The 16206-nt window shown below is 43.1% G+C and overlaps 1 protein-coding gene across 7 annotated transcripts in view; it reads right to left on the minus strand.

Annotated features, from left to right (window-relative positions):
* Nucleotides 1-16206, minus strand: part of LPP (LIM domain containing preferred translocation partner in lipoma) — a 626695-nt gene that overhangs the window by 501051 nt on the left and 109438 nt on the right. For 2 of the 7 annotated variants that reach the window (XM_031957435.1, XM_031957439.1), the window contains one exon: nucleotides 6798-6871. The exons of the other annotated variants lie outside the window; for them this stretch is intronic. The gene's annotated coding sequence lies outside the window, so the exon portion shown is untranslated. The remainder of the gene's footprint in view (nucleotides 1-6797; nucleotides 6872-16206) is intronic. 7 annotated transcript variants of the gene reach the window in all.

Below are 16206 nucleotides of genomic sequence, written 5' to 3' on the forward strand. Positions count from 1 at the left end.
GAGATTACGACCTCAGCCCTCTGCTCACCCAGAATCAGATGCCAAATAATTGCCAAACTCTTCCACTTCTAAAAAGCCTCAGTTCCCCTATTTCTAAAACAGCCTACTAGGTTTTAAGATTCGGGGCATCTAGAAAACAGTGTATACAATAACAGTAACATTGTTGTAAGAACAACTTTAAGTGAATACTCGATTTTGTCTATGTATACAAATGTATCAAGATAGATTTATGCAAAATAAACACAGTCTGCCCAGGGAGACCTAACTTGATTGTCCTTGGACCCAAATCTCCCTCCCTCTTCCTTCCAGGTAGCTCTCCTGTAAAACAGACAATCAATCAGCATTTATTAAGTGCCTACTAAATCCCTACTTTGGCAGGCTATGAGAGGAACCATTGCTGACTCTGTAGGGTCCAAGGAGGATTACAAATTATCTCTGACTCCCAAATGGGGAGGCTGGTAGTCCTCTGAATTCCAATTCAAATCGTCAACTCATCTAGAGAGAAGTTTGCCATTGACTAATGAGTCCATTTGGTTCATACAAAATCCCCAGAATAGCGTTCAATTGTTTCCCTTCCCAGAGGCAAAGAATCTCAGAACCAGAAGGGCAGGAGAGTGTGTGGAGTCCAGCCCAGGCCCAAAGCCGAGGGCCAGTAGAGACCTTCCGGGCCATCTCGTCCAATCCCCTTCTTTTATAGGTAAGACAATGGAGATTGAGAGAAAGGAAGCAAAGGGACTCACCCAAAGTCAGAGAGGCAGAAATTGAACAAAGGTACTTTGGGTCATTGGCCAGTATTGCTATTGGGAGAATAAGGGAAAAAAACCTCCCTAGTCATGGGCCGACAAAGGGGTAATTAGTCATTGGCCAGTGTTATCCCCATTGGGAGAATGAGGGAGAAAATCTCCCCAGTTGTGACCAACAGAGATAATTAGTCATTGGCCAGTGCTATCCCCATTGGGAGAATAAGGGAGAAAACCTCCCTGGTCATGGGCCGACAAAGGGATATTTAGTCATCTGCCAGTGCTATCGTCATTGGGGGAATGCGGGAGAAAAGTTCCCTGGTCGTGGCCAACGAAGGATAATTAGAACCCGCTACCCAGACTCAAAGCTCCTTCTGAAAACAAAACCAGAAGACAGTGGTTTACTGAAGGACCGGGGCTCATGGCAATGACCCGAACCCCTCGAGTCAGGCTGGAAGCTTTCTAGTAACAGGAACCCTGCATGGGAAATGAGCTGCGCAGAAAGCCTCACTTACTGGAATCCACACTGCCCATATTACTCAGATGATATTAATACACCCACGTGTTCATTAAAGTTTAATTGAAGTTCATGTAAATTGGTTTCACCGGATACTTAATCAAAGCAGAGACGGGTTTGTGTACAGGCCCCAAAACGCACCTGCCTTCCGGCTCTTCCTAGCATCCGTCGGCTCTCCGTTTCCCACTGGTGACCCAAGAACCCCATCCCACATCAGGGGCTTTCGGGGGGGAAAGGAAATGTCTACGTAAAGTAGAACACGCCGAGCTTAGAAGTGCCTCCAAGGGAAACTGGGTAGCTACCTCAGTCTGCCTAGATCCAGCTCTACCCCCCATGAGTCCACCTGGAACCAGGGCCAGGGAGCAGGGCCTTGCCTTAGCCCCAGGAGAGTTAACTCAGAAGGCACTGACAGTATGATCTAGAGGACTTTGTTCGGACCCACACTGCCTCCCGCCAGCAGGCAGCCTCTGCTTCCTGCCCCCCAGCAGCAGCGGCCCTGCCTCCATGGCTCTCCATCCTTGCCTGGCTCTGGATCCATCAGTGGCAGCCTCAAGGTAGGAGATGATGCTCCAAACCCCCAGATCAGGTAAAGCCCCACCCTGCACCCAATCCCCCGGGGCGGGGGGACATTCCCTGCCTCTTCCCCAGCATACACTTCGGGCTCTCACAGCAGAACCGCAGGCTTACTCTGGGCCGCTCCCCTCCCAGGCTCCCGGATGCCCTTCTTTCAAAGGGGGAGAAATGGAAAAGTCACCAGTCTGCCATCATTCAGCCTAATCATGCATTTCCCTGGTACCCACAAGTGAGCCAGGAACACGATCCCAAACATCTATTTATGCAATCAGGGCTGTCACTACCCTAGGATTTCTGATCAGATAGCTTTCTAATCAACATTTCAGGAAGTATCCATTTTAAAAGTTTCTGAAAACATCAGACAGGAGGGGAGGGAAAGATGGAGAGGGCTCTGGCTCACTTAGGGACAATTCTAGATGCTCAATCCCAGTGGCAACTTCCCTTTGGCCCCGGGATCACTTGGCACCTGCTGGTGCCCGCCCCCTGCAGAACTCGAGAAATGCCGTGCGGCCCGCTGACATTTAGTGTCCTCCCGTTACCCCCAAAGCCCATTACTGGGCATCTCCTCTGTGCCAGGCATTGGGCTGACAAGCAAAAACAAAATGGCCCCTGCCTTCAGGAGCCAACGGCCCACAACAATGGTGTTGCGTTCAAAGGGGAGCAAATCCAGATCTGCTAGACGAGGGAATTTTGGGGAAAGATGGTGACTGGGAGCAGGAATCGGGGCAGCCCTGAGTGGGGCTGCAAAGGAAGTTAGGGATTCCAAGAGATGGAGGGGAGGAGGAAGGACCCTCCATCAAAGGATGGAGTTTATCCCATTCTCCAAGATGCTAGGTAAACAGCCAACAGTAATCATTGTTATTTAATTTAATCAAGAGGAGAAACTGAGGCACAGGAAGACTCGTGATCCCTTCCAACACAAGGAGAGAGCCAATAAGAGGCAGATCCTCAGAGGCTACTAAAGATCATTTCATCCCCAGAAACCCTTCCTTTTTCACCACTTAACGCCAGCTATTTGTCTTCCTAGTCTCTTTCCCTTTTTCTTCCCTCCCTTTTTTCTTTCCCATTCCCGATTTTCTCATCACTCGCTTTTCCTACTTCTCTGTTTACGCCTATTCAAGCTCTCTTGGGGATGCTCAGCAGACAGAGGATTTGGGCCAGAGTCAGCAGCAGAAGGAGCCGTTCGTTCTCTCCTCAACACAGGCTCCCACCTCCTGCCCGCACCCAGGGGACAACTGAAAATTCTTCCAACCAGTGGACTGCAAGGAAGCCTTCTCTGCACACAGAGGGAAGAGTCAGACTTCTGACAACCTTTAGGCCATTCTTAAAGGTGGGAAAATACTGCTTTCTCTGAATCTGAGCCAGACAAGTTAAGTCAACCTCAACTGATCTTCTGTAAAAAGTGAGAGTTGGGGAGGGAGACCTGGGCCTCCAAGGCCCCTTCCACCTGAAGATCTCTGCTCCTAAAGTGATAAATTATGGGAAATCACTGGAGGATATCAACAGGAGAATAGGCTCTACTGGTTAAAGGCACCTTCAAGGAAAAGGAGGCTGAGGGGGACTTGCTCTGGGTCACTCAGAGCTAGAGAGGGAGCAGCCCCAGTTTCCACATTACCCTTCTGCTGCGGACTGCCTCCTCTGCCCCCTCAGATGTCACAGACCATAAGCAAGGCGGCTCACCTATGTCCGAAACCAAGTGAGAACAGTGGTTTTTGCTTTTTAAAAAATCTACCTACCTAGAAAATAGCACCGTGGCTCACCCTCGGTAGCCCTGCTCAACAAGGGAGGAATTTTTATTCCCTCAAAAAGAGAACTGAGATCTTTGAGGAGAGCTGCTCTCACTCAGAATTTCACACAATCAGAGAAAAGTTTCTGTCACCCTTGGCCCCTGACGCGCCCCACCCCCAGCCCTTTCGAATGGCTCCCCTTCCAATTCCTGCAGTGTCCAAACACATCCTGTTTCGCTATGAGAAATTACTTCTAACCAGAAAGGGAAATTACCTTCACTTCTCTGTGTGTGTCTTTCTGGCTTCTCATCTCTCATTAGAGTCACTTTCAGGAAACACTCAGACCTGATGCTTTTTAAAAATACACACTTTTCTCTCTAGATTTCCATTGCTCTTCAGGTAAGGAAGGAGACAGCCTCATCGTCTGCTGGTAATTAACTTTTATGTGGGGGGGAGGAAAGGGGGGGGTTGGGGAGAGGCAGACAAACCTGGACAAAACACAGGAGCATTAAAAATTCCATTAGGCCCAAATATCATGGGAGAACCAGGCTGGGAAAATATTCTTAGAGGGCTGATTCCTCCTTGAATAATGAGGGCCTTTCTAATCCCCAAGTTTATTTTTTTATGGCAGTTAAATACTGCCTCTGATCTTTCACAGTTCTCTCTGGAAACATACCCCACCACTACCTCTATCACTGTCAGGGATTTTATGTGTGTGTGTGTGTGTGCGTGCATGTGTGTGACACACACACACACACACACACATATATATATATATATATATAATTTTTTTTAAAGCAATCAGAGTTAAGGATCACACAGCTTAAATGAGTCTGAGGTCACATGTGACCTGACTTTAGGGTTGATGCTCTATCCACTGAGCCATCTAACCGCCCCTACTACTTGATTCTAAATCCATACAACAGAAACCTTAATCAGTTTCTGTTCCAAAGTATTAATCACTCAGTGGAGAGTATGTTCAATGATGAAATCCTGAGGTAACCCAAGCCCCCCAAATAGCTTCTTCATCACCAGGAAAGATGAAATCACTTTCACTAAACGAGTACTAAATCACTCTGATTCGAGGCAGTGTGGTAAGTGAGCAGCACCCTGGATTTCAGGTTGGAGAATCTGACTCAAGGACAGAACTTGCTGTTTACTCTCTCTGAATTTAGGCCAGTTAGCTCTCTGACCTTCAGTTTCCTCCTCTGGAAAATGAGAGTCTGGAACTCAACAATATCTAGTGTTCTTTGGGTGCAGAATTTCTGATCCTCTGATGTTCGAGATTCAAATCCAAGAGTGTCGATTGATTTACTGCTTGGGTTAGCTACCACCCATTTGCCTCAAAGTCTCGTTTTCATGTCTCAACAGGCAAGAGAAGTAACATATGCTAGTAATATTCAAGCCCTGATCAGTTCTACCATTCTTAAATGCCTGGAGCCCAAGATTTACCGTCCCTGACCCTGTGCAGCAGTCTAATTTTACTCAAAGAAACACACGGCAAGGTAGCCATGAGTGGGAAAGGTCCAGTCTCCACCCATCCCAAGAACCCTTTCATCAACAGAGAAGGAAGGAGTTTGTGTCACTGGGGAGAAGACTTAGACCAAGAATATCCTCAGTGTACACCATGGTGAGATGACAAAAACACAGTGAGAGTCCAAGAAGTTCCTGATGTGTTTCTTCTGGGGAAAAGGGGGAAGTGACACAGAAATCAACAATTTCCATGATGAAGGAAGAACATCTGAATTCTGTCGTTGATCTTCGGCCCTTTGGTTTTTCCCAATTATCAGCACACAACAATGGAGGAGCACTAGAGATATCCACTCTCACACTTACTAACCATATTTTTTTTGTCTGCTTCTCAGATTTCTCACCTGGAAGATGAGGTTTAGACTGATTAACCTCCAAGTCTCCTTCTAGCCCTAAGAATCTCTGATTCTATAATTCCCCCAACTGAGAAAGGGAATCTCCTTCCCCCAGCTAAAGTCACATCTTAAGAGAGAAGAGTCCTATTACAATGGGAGCTGACAGTGCAATAAGGAGGTCTCTTGGAAACTGGGTGCTGCTTTCATTAATTCTCAGTAGATTTTTCCCTCTACAAAATTTCTACGCTCTTAAAAACAATCATTATTTCACTTCTATCGGTGTTCCTGCCACAAAAGGTCAGACCACAGCCTCCCCCCTCACCCCAGTCTCAGAAAACAGTGTCACGAGTGGTCGTGTCAAAGAGTCACACGGCAGCCAGTCCTAAAATTATAGACATAGGCAGATTTAGGGCGGCGAGGGCTTGGGCATCCCACGGGACGGACAGCCCAGATCAGAGACCTGCTAAGACTCCCCACACCTTCCTGTACAGTATAATGAAGCCTAAGAGGAGGATTTCAGTCATCTTTTTGCTGAAGAAAAAAAAAAAAAAAGAAGAGATGCAATTTGCAAATCTCTCATTTTAGATTTCTCTTGATCTCTCTAGTTCTCCCTGGAAGGTTCCTAAATTACTTACAAAATCATTTATTTCACACTCTGTCCTTCACAGACAGTAATCACAAGTGTTTTCCAGAGAGTTGATCAGGAAATAAAGAGAAAAGAGAATGTTCGCAGAGAGATGAACACAAAGTTACCCCGCCTGGAGTCTGAAGTGACTGATGACTGATGAGAGCACAGCCAAACAATTTCTACCAGGCTGCTCAAAAATTGGAACCGGGCCGCAGGCTTTGAATGCAAAGCCCCAGAGCTGGGGGAAGGAGGAGAGAGGAAGAAGGGAGCCAGGAGCTGGTCCCCACCTAGCCAGGGGACCAGGTGCACCCAGGAGGGGAATCTGATTTTCTGCGAACACAGTTCGGTCACCTTCCTTCTGAACCAGCAGGAGAACAGAGTCGAATCTGCTCTCCGCTCCCCGAGCAGACTGCTTTGGGGAGAGAAAAGGGATGTGAACAATTTTCTGGAGAGGAAATGCTTTCTAATTTCTCCATTATTTAAAAACAACAAAAAGAAAATTCTTTTCTTCCCCCTTTGTTTTTCCAAATAAAAATAAATCATCCCCTAACTTGATAATAAATACTTGCTGGGACTGCCCTTAAGTAAAAGCTTTTGATAACAAATTGCCACAGCCAACTGCTATTTTGCTGCTGGATTTGGGGGTATTGTTGCTTAAGCAACACAATTATGCTAATAAGCCTGGGAGGCTGGCACATGGAGGATGGAATCTGACAGATAAAACACTCAATAAAAGGCTAATCTCACCTGAAAATTGGAATCAGGCAGCCTTCGAAGTCTGTAGGGAGATTCCACCTTCAATTTCGGCTTTTAAGAAGAACCTGTATATATAAGAAGAACCATGTATATGTGCATATATACATGTATATGTATATTTATATACATCCATATGTGTATATATATACACAGTCCATATATGTGTTATGTATATATTTATATACATATGTTCCATAATGTATAGCTTTCATATACTGCATATATTTAATCATGTATTTGTAATTATATATAAACATATATACCTATACATATGGGGGATGAGGATGCTGTCTCCAGTCACTGTCTGCTGTATCTCAGATTTAACAGACCCTCTTTCCAGACTGACAATTACTCAGTAGCTTTACTTCCTTCCTGGACTAAAGAACAAAGGACAGTGGGTCAGCTAGGCTACTCAAGGCTCAAGAAATCCAAGGGTTTTGTTGCTCATCACCCTAACCACCAAAAGGAGAATTCTCCCTGCAGAGTGGAAAGGGGAGGCTGCCTTCTCCAAAACAAAGAGCTCTGGGTGAATGTATGGCAGCTCTCATCTTCCAACGAGAGGTCCTCGTGGATTACAGAGAGCAAGTGCGGGGATCTAGGTCCCAAGATGGTCCAAAGGAGGCGTGAGCCGAGATGAAGGGGATATGGGAGGGAAGAGTGGAGATTCTACAGCTCCTCTCTAAAGCTCCAGTTCTCTAAGAGGATATTTATTATTATGAACACACACACGCACATATATATATGTATATACACACACATGCATATATATATATTCATCTATATAATCCTATCAAGAATGAGTTATAGAGAGGCTGCTTGGGACCGCCACTATGGACAGAAGGACTAGCCCTGAAGTCATGAGGACCTGAGTTCAAATTTGGCAAAGGAAGGAAGGGAAGAAGGGAGGAAGGGAGGGAATAAAGAAAAGGTCATAGGACACCAGATTTAAAACTTTCTGAAAGGGATCCGAGTCCTTTTTTTTTTTGGCTGAGACAATTGGGGTGAAGTGACTTGTCCAGCTCACACAGCTCGGAAGTATTAAGTGTCTGAGGCCAGATTTGAACTGAGGTCTGCCTGACTTCAGGGCTGGTGCTCTATCCACTGCACCACCTAGCTGCCCCCTGAGTCCTCTTATTTTTACAAAGGAGGAAACTAAAAATGATGAGATAAAGTGAATTAAAAAGAGTCACAAGGCTAGCAAGGGTCTAAAGGAGAATTTCATCTCAGCTCATTCTGAGGCCAGGTTCTGGCCCTACTCTCTAACCAGAGATGCCAAACTCAAACCGAAACAGAGCCACTAAGGTGGATGTAGGAATCTCCGATAAGTCTTAGTTTCAAAATGTCGTGTTATCTACCTTTTAGTTTTATTGCTGTTTTACTTTTACATTCATTCATGTATATAGATTACTCCCCCACTGTATGAGAGGTCTCTTGTAACAAAATGAAAAAGCTAAGTAAAACTAATAATAGAGACCTCATCTGAAAGTGAATGCAATATGTAACATTTGTAGTACAAGCCACAAAGGCAAACACACACACACACACACACACACACACACATCTCTTTTTTTACAGGAACAAATCTATTTTCTCTCTTTTTAAATAGAAGAAGGAAAGGGGGAAGGAAAAGAGAAAGGGAGGAGAAGGAAGCAGAGGAAAAGGAAATGAAGGGAGAGAGGGAAAGACAGAGGGAGGAAAGGAGGGAGGGAAGGAGGGAGAAAAGATATAAATTACCCAAATTAATAGAAGAAATAAATTACTTATATAGTCCCATTACAGAAAAACAAATTGAACAAGCCATCAAGGAACTCCCTAAGAAAAAATCCCTAGGGCCAGATGGGTTTACGAGTGAATTCTATCAAACTTTTAAAGAACAATTCCAATACTATGTAAACTATTAGGGAAAAGAGATAAAGAAGAAGTTCTGCCAAATTCCTCTATGATACAAATATAGTACTGATAACAAAAGCAGGAAGAGCCAAAACAGAGAAGGAAAACTGCAGACCAATCTCCCTAATGAATATTGATGCAAAAATTTTAAATAAAATATTTGCAAAGAGACTGCAGCAATTTATCAGTAGGACAATACACTATGATCAAGTGGGATTTATACCAGGAATGCAGGATTTGTTTAATATCAGGAAAATTATTATCATAATTGACTGTATCAATAACAAAATTAATAGGAATCATATGATAATCTCAACAGATGTAGAAAAAGCTTTTGACAAAATACAGCACCTATTCCTATTTAAAAAAATTAGAGAACATAGGAATAAAAAGAATTTTCTTTAAAATAATAAGCAGCATCTATATAAAACCATCAGCAAGCATTACTTGCAATGGAAAGAAGCTGGCTACATTCCCAATAATTTCAGGGATAAAACAACAAGCAGGTCCATTATCATCACTACTATTCAATATTGTACTAGAAATGTTGGCTTTAATGATAATAATAGTAATATCCTAAGAAAAGAAAAAGAAATTAAAAGAATTAGAACAAGCAACAAGGACATAAAACTAACACTCTTTGCAGATAATATGACGATGTATTTAGAGTAACCTAGAGAATCATCCAAAAACCTATTTGAAACAATTAACAGCTTTAGCAAAATTGCAAAATATAAAATAAACCCAAACAAATCATCAGCATTTCTATATATTACTGACAAAGCCCGGAAACAAGAGATAGAAAGAGAAATTTCATTGAAAATGGCTATAAACAAAATAAAATATTTGGGTGTCTACCTGCCAAGACAAACCCAGCAACTATATGAACACAATTACAAAATACTTCTCACACAAATAAAGTCTGATCTAAACAATTAAAAAAAGAGGAGAAAGAGCTTATTTCTTTTAGCAAATACTCAGTCATACAAAATAAATTCCTCCACTGACTACCAAAATCTCTAAGTCTTACCGTGCACCCTAAATCCAGAGGGTTTTGCTATCCATACTGTGGAATTATGCATGATCGTTGTATTGATCAGAATTCTCTGTTGTTCTGTTATTACAGTTGTGTCTGTCTTTTCATGACACATTTGGGTTTTTCTTGACCAAGATAGTGGAATAGTTTGTCATTTCCTTCTCCAGTTCATGTGACAGGTGAGGAAAAATTTGAACTCATAAAGATGAGTGTTTCTGACCCTCGGCCTGGAATTCTACCCACTGAACATTTAGCTGCAAATCAAAGTTATTTGTTTTTACATTGTTGTCATTTTACAAAGTGTACTCCTGGTTTTATTTATTTCGTTCTTCATTGGTTTATACAAATCCTCAAATTTGTTCATTTTTACAATTCTGTTGTTATAATGCTCATTCCACTTTGCATCAGATCATGTAAATCTTTCCAGACCTTTTTGAAATTATGAATTTCTTTAGTTCTTATACCACAAGAATATTCTATCTCATGCACATGCTACAACTTCTTTAGTCATTCCTCAATTCAATATTTTTAGTTTCGACATTTTTGCTACCACATAAAGAGCTACTATATTTTTTTGTTGAAAATTAGTGACTTTTTCCTTGTTTCTTTAATCTCTTTTAGGTATAGGCCTTGAAGGACTATAGCTGGGTTAAATGTCACACGCTGTTTGGTAACTTTTTGTGTATAATTCCAAGCTGCTTTTCAAAATGGAAGACTCATTCAGGAGTCTACCAAAAGTTCATCAATGTGTCTTTTTTCCTACAGCCTCTCCAATATCAATCATTTCCCATTTTTATCTTCATCTTTGTTATTCTGAGAGATGAGGGGTAGAAACTGCTCTAATTTGATTGTCTTATTAGTATGATTTGAAACTCAATTGGCTGTATCCCTCAAATTTAGAAGCATTGTCTCATTGTGATCGATATCTTTAATGAAATTTTCTATTGTTATTATGATTTGTTCTTTGAACCAACAATTCTTTAGGATTAAGGTATTTAGTCTCCAGTTGATTTTAAGATTTTATTAATTTTCTCTTTAATGTATACTTATTGCATAATGATCAATAAAGAATGTTTATAATATTTCTCCTTTTCTATAACTGAGAGGTTGGATTTCTTTGTCTTGAAACATGATCCATTTTTTTTTTCTGTCAAAATGCCATGAGTATGTGAGAATATGGGTACTCCTTTCTATTTCCATTCAATAATCATCAGTGGCCTAACATATTTTTCCCTCTAAAATTCTATTCTGGTCCTGTGCTTTTTCTTACTTCTTTTTTAAGTTTAATTCCACCTCTGCTATTCAGCTGTGCATTTTGTGAGATAGCAAAGAAGAGCAAGAACCAACTCTATATCCCCCAAAATAACTGAAGCTCTCCTCAGGTATCAGTTGCCACTGAGAGTATGGCAACTAATACTAATAGGTCATATTTATATAGGAGTACACAAATATTTCATTTGATCCTCCCAATAATTCTAGGAGGTAGGTACTCTTAATTCTCTTTTTATACATGAGAAGGGTAAGGGCAGAGAAGTAGAATTATTTATTTAATCACATGTAAAAGATGTGGAGATGATAATATAATACATTAGAAAGGCCTGAACCCAAAAGAGATCAAAGAAAGAACATTTATTTTCAAAAAAATATATAGCGGCTTTTTTATGGTGGCAAACAAGTAGAAACTAAGACAATATTGAACTAAAAAATAGTTAAATAAGATGTAATAGGAAGAAATTGATAATTTCAAAAAGGTCTGGAAAGATTTACATGAACTGATGCAAAGTGAAGGAGCATTATAACAACAGCATTGTGTACATAGAAAGGGAGGGAGAAAGAAAGGAAGGGAGGGAGAGAGAGAAGAAGAGAGGAAGAAAGAGAGGGAGGTAAGAAGGAAAGAAGCAAAGAGGGATAGAGGAAGCAGGGAGGGAGGGAGGCAGGGAAGAAATGCAGGCGACATACAATGTATTACAGATTGTATTCAGGGGAGGGGTACGTATTAGACTAAATGATCAGGTAGCTCCCTTCTAACTCTGAAATTGGGTGAATGTGAATGTCCTAAAATTGACAGGGACTCTAACAACTCAATCAACAAGCATTTATTAAGTGCCTACTATGTGGCAGGCACCATGTTAGGCACCGGGGACCCTCTAGGCTTATATATCTGCTGCCACCGCAGCCCACAGTAGCTTCTGACATGTCTTATATCTGATGAGAAATGTTGTCTGCTCACTTTATAGGCAGGACAAGCTAAAGAAGAAGGCATGTATGTATAAATAAATGAATGAAAAAGCCCTTACTAGTGCTCATTATGTGCCAGGTACAGGGCAGGCTAACCATAGAGGTGAAAATGAAATGGTCCCTGTTCCTGACTAGCTTATATTCTAATACAGGGGGAAAGCATTCAGGGAAGTGGGGGGTCAAGAAAGGGAATCCCATTTAGCAATGATTTGCTGCATCTGATACCTCGGAGTCCCAACCTCCTCCAATAAACACGATCACAGGAGGAGCCAGGAGGCTAAAAGTCTGCCCTAGTCCCTCGTCTTATTAGCAAGTCTTGTAACCAAAGCAACTGCAGGACTTTTGTAGGGAAGACTGAAGCAGCAGATTAAGTCTGGCAGGTCCAAGGTCATACTGTATGTAAGCTACATCCTTCCTCCCAGGGATATTCTGTTTCAGGGATCGGAGAAGCTGGACCTCTGAAAAGATCCTTGGCATAGAACCTAAGAATTTTTTAAAAAATATTTTGCTAACTCTATTTCCATATAAATGTTTTCCTTTATAATGCTACATATTTTCTTTCATACATTTGAAAACCTTATGAGAAGGGTTACTGCAGTCTTAGTTCCACTGCCAAAGGGGTCCACGGTACAACCTAAATGAAGAACTCCTGTTTTCAGAGTTCTTTAGGAGACCAAGGAGGGCACCTCATGGCCTCCTACAATTCAGGCCTCTCTGATTTCTTAATTATGTCCCACATTCCCTCTCCCTCTGGGCAACCAACATTTAAAGAACGTCCCAGAAAACTTGATATTCCTCTCCATTAAAATCCTATGATTGAACCATGTCTCTATCAACAAACTCGGAGCACAGCCCACTCCCACTTACACCAGTGGGTCTCCAGGGTCTTACCCAGAACATGCTCCTGCTCCAAAAATAAGATTCCCTGGACCGGTAAGGTCTCCCTTGGTCCTTGGTCACTGTTGGGGTTTTTTGCTTACAAAGTCCTTCTAGAGATTATAGAAAAACCCGGAGGAGAGGGTCCTCAGAGGGGACTGGAGTTCCCGGCTCTGGCCCAGGCACTCTGGGTCTCACTCTGCTAGTTAAGCATCCTACACTCCTGGCACTCCTCTCCCCTCCCAACAGGTCAGCAAGCATTGCCCACTAGAAAAATCAGGAAACCACGTCAGGCTCAGGGCAGCCAAGTCATCCGGAAGTACCGAGCGGTCAGACCCAACATTAAGGAGACCCTAAGCAGCCCTGGGACCCTCCAAAGCTCATGGCTTCCTCAGACAGATGGAGAACTGACAAAGGGTCGGCCTGCCCTCCCTCCACCAGGAGGCGCTGAAGATGCTCCAAGGTAGAGCTAAGGGGGCAGAGTGCTGTGTACTGGGCCAGATGCAGGAATGACTTGGCTCGTGGTTCTGAGTCACTTTACTTTGCTAGAAGGAAAAATGCAGTTGCAGTTTGAGTGGGTGGGAGGGCTAACTATGCAAAAAGAAAAACTTGGAAGGGAGGAAAGCAATGCAGCTTATTTTTAATGGAAATCTAAAGCAACTCCTGGCTACTTAATCAAATAAACTAAAAGCAAAACCAAAACCAAAACAAAAATAAAAAAACAAAACAAAACAAATGCATGCTTCCAATTTATTCCTGAGGGTTGTAGAGATAAACTAGACCAAACCACATTAAATATTGGGGCTGCTGTTCAAATGACTTGGTGAGAGTCATTGATTGGAAGAGACAAGCCCTGGGACAATGGGATGAATAATGTGTCTGGAACCAGAGTTCAAATCCCACTTCTGACACTGACAGTCTACTCTGGCAGGTCTGTCAAACAAAGCGCTTGGAAGAGAGGACTTTAAAAGGTCCCTTCCAGAATTAGAGCTAACACCCTTTGGCTGTCCAGGGTCTTATGCTAGCCTATGCAGCTGGCTGACCTCGTGGAGAGAATGCTCATTTGGTTGTGAGCTCCTCAAAGGCAGGACGTACCTTTTTCTTTCTTTCCATTTATTCCTAAAGCTTAGCATAGGGTCTGGTACACAGTAGGCACTTAATAAATGCTCACTTAATTCCTGAATGCTGAAGTTTGAATTAGGAAGACCCAGATTCAAGCCTGACACTTACTAGCTTTATGAATCTGGGGGAGTCACTTAGCTTCTGCTTATCTCAGTTTCTTCATCTGTAAAATGGGAGTGTAATAACAGCAACGACCTCACAGGATTTTTGTGTAAACTACATAAGATAATATGTGTCAAGCAGTTTTCAAAGAGTATCATTATCATTATTATTGCTATAATCAATATATATATATTGCAATATAATTATTGCTTATCAAGATTTAAAACTGCAAAGGACCTTTCAGATCAGCTACTCAGATTTTCCCATTTCCCTTCCCACTACAAATCCTCTTCTTCAGCTCAGCCCATATTCTCATGGCATTAATCATGAATCTCTAGGACCCAATAAAAATCATTGACATTTACACATAAAAAGAGAGAGACAGAGAAAGAGAGAGAGAGAGCAGACAGAGACAGAGGGAGAGCAGACAGAGACAGAGGGAGAGCAGACAGAGACAGAGGGAGAGCAGACAGAGACAGAGGGAGAGAGACAGAGACAGAGAAAGAGAGACAGAGACAGAGAAAGAGAGAGAGAGACAGAGAAAGAGAGAGAGAGACAGAGAAAGAGAGAGAGAGACAGAGAAAGAAAGAGAGAGAGCAGACAGAGACAGAGAGAGAGAGAGAGACAAAGAGAGACACAAAGAAGGCGGGAAGGAGAGACAGAAAAAGATATCTATCTATATGTCTATATCTATATCCATATAGATATGTATCACCTCAGCTGGTAGCCCCAATAGCCTGAAAGCAGAGTGCTTTTCTTTTACAGAGAAGAAAACACTTAAATCTCAGAAAGTGCAAGTAACTTGCACAAGATCAAAAAAAAAAAAAAACCCACTGTGCCAAAAGGAAGCCTTGAACCCAGGGCTTCTGGGCTCCAGGGCTGGCCCAGAATCCATCATTTATGCAATGGAACCTGCCTTGATCATCCTCCTCCTCCAATCAGACTCCGTTCCCACACATGCACTGCAGGCTGGGAGCCATCGATTATCACAATTCCGTGGGCCCCATTAAAACCGTGATTAATTGGACACCCACCGTGTTATAGTCCTCCTTGCCACCCTCCACAAATAAACAAAGGGGAAAAGGAAGAGTAGCAGGTAGCAGGGGAGAGAAGCCGCAGCTCTCGGTCTCTGTGGGAAAGAGGAACCGTTTGCCTGCAATACCTGTCATTAAGAAACAGTCCATCTCCAGGTGGGGACACTCAGTTCTCTATATTAAATTAGAGGCGTGATTCAAAGGGGAACAGACTCAGCCGAGACGAGCAAAAGGAAAATCAATTCCGAGTTGTCCCTGACAACTCGCCTTTTCCTCTGAGAATAAATCTGATCAGAGCTGAAAATCTGACAAGGAACCGTTTCCGCGCATTACATCACATCCCCGAAAAGATGTGCTGAGCCAGGGAGATAATCAGGTACACTAATTACTCTCCACAACCCCGGACGATGCTGGATGGAGGCTTCGGCTGCAGGCTCCACTTCCTCTCCCCACCGGCCCCACTGACTCCCCTTTGAACAGGGAAGAAGAAGAGGTTAATGGGGGCTTAGAGCTCCTCCGAGGAAGCGGGGATCAGAAAGAGAGTGTGTCAGCATCCCTCCATCCCTAGAAAAGGAGACAGGGCCGTTAGCCGCCCGCCTCACCCGGGTTGTGGCAGGAGGTTAGACGTCTCTCGCCTGTCATGTAATTCAGACCATCAATCTGTGAAGAAGCTCAGGCCTTTTGAGAAGATGGCAGAAGCAATTTCCTTGAGGTGACTGACTGCCTCCGCCAGCTTACAGGAACAGGGGAGGGCTCAACTCAACACCAGCTGTTCCCTAAGAACAACAGGTTCCACACCTGAGAGGATCCAAAAGGTCATCTGGACTCGACCCCCTACAGATGAGAGAGCTGAACATGGCAAGGTCACACAAGGAGTAAAAGGGACAACGGGGATCGGAGCAGAGAAAGGACTCAGACCCAGGTGTCCTTGGATTGTAAAACCCAAAACCAGCAGGGCACTAGCTGGCCTGGGTTCCCAGTATGGTACAGCTGGCAAGGCAGCAAGAAATGACCGTGAAGTGCACACACTCTGGGCTGGGCACTGGAAGGACCAAGGGAAAGCATGGCCCCAAGCACTGTAGACATAAAGATGCACTGGGGA

The sequence above is a fragment of the Sarcophilus harrisii genome, chromosome 3 (genome assembly GCF_902635505.1).
Source record: "Sarcophilus harrisii chromosome 3, mSarHar1.11, whole genome shotgun sequence".
NCBI classification, from domain to species: Eukaryota; Metazoa; Chordata; class Mammalia; order Dasyuromorphia; family Dasyuridae; genus Sarcophilus; species Sarcophilus harrisii.